Consider the following 6,000-nt stretch of genomic DNA (forward strand, 5'->3'; position numbering starts at 1 on the left):
GACGTGCAAAGTTTGAAATAAATTGGTTACTTCCTTCGACAGTTATCGTGCGCATAATCTTAGCGAAAATGTTCGAACTTTTGTGGTGGAGATACCGGAAGGAGTGGACCGATATGACACATTTGCGAATTTGATCTAAGTTTTGACAATATTTTACGAGAATCAAATTTTAGACCAAATCGGTTGATCCGTTCTAGAGTTATCGGACGTTCCAGCCAGCCAGCCAGCCGGACATTTGGATGGATGGACATCGACTCCAAATTATATAAATAGGTAATTTTTATCCACTTAATGTTGGGGACCAATTTATTCGAATGTCACAACTTTTTTGTCGATTTTGTGATAAAGAGTATTTGGATACAAAGCTACACAAGTCGTTTTTGCTATTATTACTAGGTCCTCTCTAGAGAACTATGATTTGCCTATCAAACATTTTCCTAAAAGTAACTATTAACTGTTTGTGAGACAAATAAAAAACATGTAAGAACGGCGCACGATGGGGCCAATGGCAGGTTTTCGAGGCAAAAGGTAAATTTTTGAAGTGTACAATTTGAAAAAGGTAATAACGGATTTATATTGCCAATACTCTGAATCATTAAAAAAATAAATCTGGTAACATCACATAACGATATACCGATCTGGCAATGGTGACATATTTTCTTATGCATCATTTTCTGACAGTCATCATAAATAAATAGTGAAAGCATTTTAGGCGTCAAGCAGAACATTCCAACATTTTTATATTTTTTAAAATGGAAAACTCCTCTATGGGTATGTAAAATAAGATAGCATTAACAAATAATAAAAATGTTACGTGTGTTAAATATATTTTTGAGTTAATATGTAATGTTTTTTGGAGTATTTTGCTTTGTCGTCCATGTGTTCTCTGGGGTGTAACTTTCGGTATCTGGGTGTATCTGTGATATTATATATACATATGTGGTGATAGGTATTAATATGTACTATCATTTTGTGAAAAAAATAGCCGCGCCCAGGCGAGCCTTTTCATACAAATCCGATTTTAGTTGACGTAAAACTTAAGAATTTGGATATTTTTATACCCACCGCCATAAAATGGGGGGGTATATTACGTTTGTCATTCCGTTTGTAACTCATCGAAATAATCATTTTATACCCACCACAGTATATATTTTCTTCATCAGCGTAAAATTCTAAGTCGATTTAGCAATGTCCGTCCGTCCGTTCGTCTGTCCGTCTATTCTAATTAAGTTATCTTCCGAATGAATAGAGATGAATTTTGTCATTATGTGTCTTTGGTGTTAAGTTAACCCAAGTTCGAAAATTACATCTTATTTTGCATTAACTTATAAAGAAGTAACACACCACATTATGTTAAGATCTGATATATATTATGGCTTTTATAAGACAAAAATCTGAAATCTGGAAAATATATAGAGGAGCTATATCTATATCTGAGCCGACATGGTCCAATTTTTGCACATTCGGTTCTAAGCCCATTATAAACATACGTACGAAATTTCGAAGGCTTAGCTTGCCCCTGTAATTTGTTGCCTCACAATCCGTCATTGGCCCCACAGTGCGGCGTTAAGTTCGACTGTGTCCACCTTTTTAACCCTCCAACACGAGTTATATTGCACAATTAATTTTCTTTCATATATGAAGACTAAATACCCAACGAAGACTAAATACCAAATTTCAGCCATTTCGGTGTGATATTGAGGCCACAACCTGCAAAATACCGAAAATCGGAAGGTACCGTTCTATGGGTCTATATGAAGGCGGGGACATATGCCGACAAATTTAAGGTGGAGAGTTCTATACTCCCAACGAAGACTTAATACCGCATTTCATGCCACAACCTTCTAAATTCCGAAAATCGGGGAGTACCGTTCCATGGGGGCTATATGAAGGCGAGACTTATACAGACAATTTAAGGTGGAAAGTTGTATACTACCAACGAACACTAAATAATAAATTTCAGCCATTTCGGTGGGATATTGAGGCCAACACCACCAAATACCGAAACTAGGAGGTACATTTCTATGGGTTCTTATATGAAGACGTGGGTTGTCCTATCCTGATCATTATATTCTGCAATATTTTATAACCTACTAAAGACTAAATACAACATTTTAGTAATTTTTCGTCGGATATTGATGCCACAATCATCAATATACGCAAAATCGTTAGGTACCGTTTTATGGGGGCTATATCAAAGCGGGGACCTATACCGACAAATTTAAGGTGGAAAGTTTTATACTCCCAACGAAGACTAAATACCAAATTTCAGCCATTGCTGTGGAATATTAAGGCTACAACCTTCAAAATACCGAAAATTGGGTGGTGAAGATGTGGACCTATATCAACAAATTTCAGGTGGAAAGCTTAATACGCCCAACAAAAACTAAATTCCAAAGTTCAGCCATTTAGGTGTGATATGAAGGCCACAACCTTCAAAATACCGAACATTGGGTGGTACCTTTCTTTGGGGACTATGAAGGCGTGGACCTATACCGGCAAATTTCAGGTGGAAAAATTTAGTGTATAAGATTTTTGGTCATCGAGAACCTCAAATGTCAATTTTCAGTTAATTCCGGCATAAAATGTTGCTAAAATCCTCAAAATACTTTAAATCGGGAGATATTGTTATATGGGGGCTATACAAAAACGTAGACCTATCTTGGCAATTTTTAGTGGATAAGTTGTTTGGTCGTTGAGATCCTCAAATGTCAAATTTCAGCTAATTCCGGCAAAAAATGTAGTTAAAATCCTCAAAATACTTTAAATCGGGAGGTACTGTTATATGGGCCCTACACCAAAACGTGGACATATCTCCCCCATTTTTGGTTTAGTAGTTTTCTGACCTCTTGAATCTCCAAGTCTCAAATTGGAGCCATTTTCGCGGAAAACGTAGCTAAAATCCTCAACATACTTTAAATCGTGAGGTATTGTTATATGGGGGCTATACCAAAATGTAGACCTATAGTGGCAATTTTTAGTGGATAAGTTGTTTGGTCATTGAAAACCTAAAGTCTTAAATTTCAGATAGTTCGGTCAAAAACTTTAAATAAAATCCTCAAAATTCCTTAAATCGGGATGTACCGTTATATAGGGGGTATACCCAAACGTGGACCTATCTTGGTAATATTTAGTGAAGAAGTTTTTTGGTCATTGGGAACGTCAAATGTCAAATTTCAGCTAAATAAGTCAGAAAATTTAGCAAAAAGCCTCAAAATACTTTAGATCGGGAGGTACCATTATATGGGGGCTATACGAAAACGTGGGCTTATCTTGACAATTTTTAGTGGATAAATTTCTTGGCCATTGGGAACCTCAAATGTAAAATGCAGCTAGTTATTATTTAATTGTGGTTTTATTAGGAAGAATGTCATTTATTTGTGAGAGTTGTATTTAATTGAATTAATTGAGCTACCATAACCTAAGGAGTTTCGTATTGAAAAAGTGATATCTGGCGAAGTCCACACACATCCAAACGATATGCTAAGATCGTTTCGCTGGAGGTTTAGTTCAGCTCATCAGGCATAATTAGATGTGGTGCTAGACAAAGGCTGAGTTTGAAAACTTGTATATATACTAAACTTATTGCCACCTTGGTGCAAAGTTATGCACGCCCATCTTGCACGCAGAAGGTCGGAGGTTCGATTCCCAGGCCAGGCAACATCAAACATTTTTTAACGGTGGCAAAATACCCCTCAGTAATGTTGGTGACAATTCCTGAGTATTTCAGCCTTGAAAAACTTCTCCGCAAGTGGTGTCTTAAGACACGCCGTTCGGACTCGGCGATAAACAGTAGGTCCCAAATCATTGAGCTAAATATGAATCGGGGTGCACTCATTGATATGAGAGAAATCTCCCTTGTCCCATATGGGATGTTGTGGAACAATGTTTTTTTGTTATTGCAAATTTGCAGTTGTGAAGTATTTTTGAAGCCTTTTTACTGTCAAGTCAGCCTATTGTCTTTGGTCTTCATAGAATTCTTCTTCAAAACACACACACACATACAATGGAAGATTTTTTTCCTCATGAATTGTAATGCCTTCCAGTTCGGAAGTTTGATAGATTGGATCTGTCAGAAAAAATGTATCTAAAATTCTTAAAATACTTTGACCTGACTATGAAAAAAATACACCAGTGTGCAAAATTTAAGCGTTCTATCTCAATAACTGCGGACGCTAGAGTGATTACGGACATGGCTAGATCGTCTTAGAATTTTATCCTGATCTTATTTACTAACACTTTATATGGACGCAAATTATTAGTTCAATTTGTTACAAACAGCAAAACAATCTTAAAATACCCTCCATACTATGGTGGAGGGTATAAAAAAGAAATTAAGAACAAATAACATTTTTGCACACATGGGATCGATGGAGACTTTTAAAACATTACTTCCAATGCAAACCCTATCCTTATTTGACCTCTGTGGGAATTTTTCCGAATTACTCTTATACGCCGATTAATTATTACTTTTATACCGTCAAATGTGGCTAAAAAATTAATCGTGGAATAAATATCTCAGTTGGGGAAAGTTCGGATTTTGTTGCACTACAAACTTCCTTTTTAAAATTGAGTTCCATTTTGATAATCTTTTGAAACCTAAGCATAGAATGATTAACATATCATACCACTAACATAATCCACAAAATGAATGAATGACTCAAAATTCTTAGAACTGTACAATGTCATAACTTTAGCATAAGATCAATTATTAAAACGACAAAATATGTTTTTTTTTAAATCAAAATAATTACTTGTTTTCGTTGAAAAGTATAATCCTTGTTGTTGCTGTGTCGAATCTCCACAATATCTGGCTGGAAGGACGGACAGCAGTAATCCAAGTTGTTGTTGTTCTAAAGATGATGTTATATTTTGTTATTATCAATTATGCTTAATGGTTTCTTTTAAAATTCTTATTATTATAAACGTTATTTAATTCTTTTCAAGATAAAACAACACACTAGTTATATCTTTTTTGAGATACAATATACCTAAAACTGCGACTTTTTTTACAATAACAAATACACAGATGTTTCTTTTGTTGTTGTTTAATTTTGTTTACTTTTTATCTTATATTCTTCTTCTTTCTTTTTTCGTTTTTTTCTTAATTATTTACGCCCGTTCATTAGACTGTTTGTTTATTTTAGTTAGGGAATAATTTTGTAGCTGTGTTTCTTATTTTTATGTTATTTAAAAATTTAAATTCTGGTTTCTTTTGTCAATTTTTGAACGAATAAAATTTATTTGTTTGTTATAGTTGCTTTGTTTTTGCTTGGTTCAGTTTACAAACAAAAATCAACTATCGATCAATCGACGTAACCACCAACGTAACGTTCCGTGCGCGTTCAATGCAAATAAGCGAATGATTTTTTAAAGATCTTTAAGACACACCAACAGCAGCAGTAAGAAGCAACAACAACAACAACAATTGTGTAGCAGTGTCCGCACACTTGCACACACATACGAATGGAACAAACAATGAGTTATCCGAGTAAACCTTTTTTGCTAAGTACTTGTTGCGTAGAGTTGCCATGCATCATGTGTTGGCAGAGTTTTTGGGGAGATTTTTTTAATATGAAACTTAATGTGGATTTCCATTTTTAAGTAAAACAAGTAAGAACAGCGTCAAGTTCGTCCGGGACGAACTTTTTATGTATTGAAATAAATATGAACATATTTTAGACAATCGTCCAAAGGCCGATCTTGTTTTGCCCAGCCTAAAGTTCACATCATCCTCAACTTCTCCTTGGGATGTCATAATACATCCTAGATAGCAGAATTGATCCACAAAGTCAATCTCTACATTATCTATATTAAATTTCCGGGTGTTGTTGCTGTTTATTTGCATGGCTTTAGTCTTACGGATGTTGACTTCTAAACCGATATGTTTGCAAAGGGTTGCTAAGTCGTTGATTATGCTTTGCATATCTCTATGTTTGTGGGATATTAGGCATATGTCGTCGGCAAAGTCTAAGTCTTCTAGATGACGCTGAAATCCCC

At 35.1% G+C, this 6,000-nt stretch overlaps 1 protein-coding gene across 16 annotated transcripts in view; it reads right to left on the bottom strand.

Annotated features, from left to right (window-relative positions):
• Positions 1-5,480, bottom strand: part of Zasp52 (Z band alternatively spliced PDZ-motif protein 52) — a 452,865-nt gene extending 447,385 nt beyond the window's left edge. For all 16 annotated transcript variants that reach the window (XM_073989412.1, XM_073989435.1, XM_073989425.1 and 13 more), the window contains exon 1: positions 4,755-5,480. The gene's annotated coding sequence lies outside the window, so the exon portion shown is untranslated. The remainder of the gene's footprint in view (positions 1-4,754) is intronic.
• Positions 5,481-6,000: the final 520 nt, after the last annotated feature.

Source organism: Musca autumnalis, unplaced genomic scaffold (assembly GCF_047663935.1).
Source record: "Musca autumnalis isolate F117 unplaced genomic scaffold, ASM4766393v1 scaffold_5, whole genome shotgun sequence".
In the NCBI taxonomy this organism is placed as follows: domain Eukaryota; kingdom Metazoa; phylum Arthropoda; class Insecta; order Diptera; family Muscidae; genus Musca; species Musca autumnalis.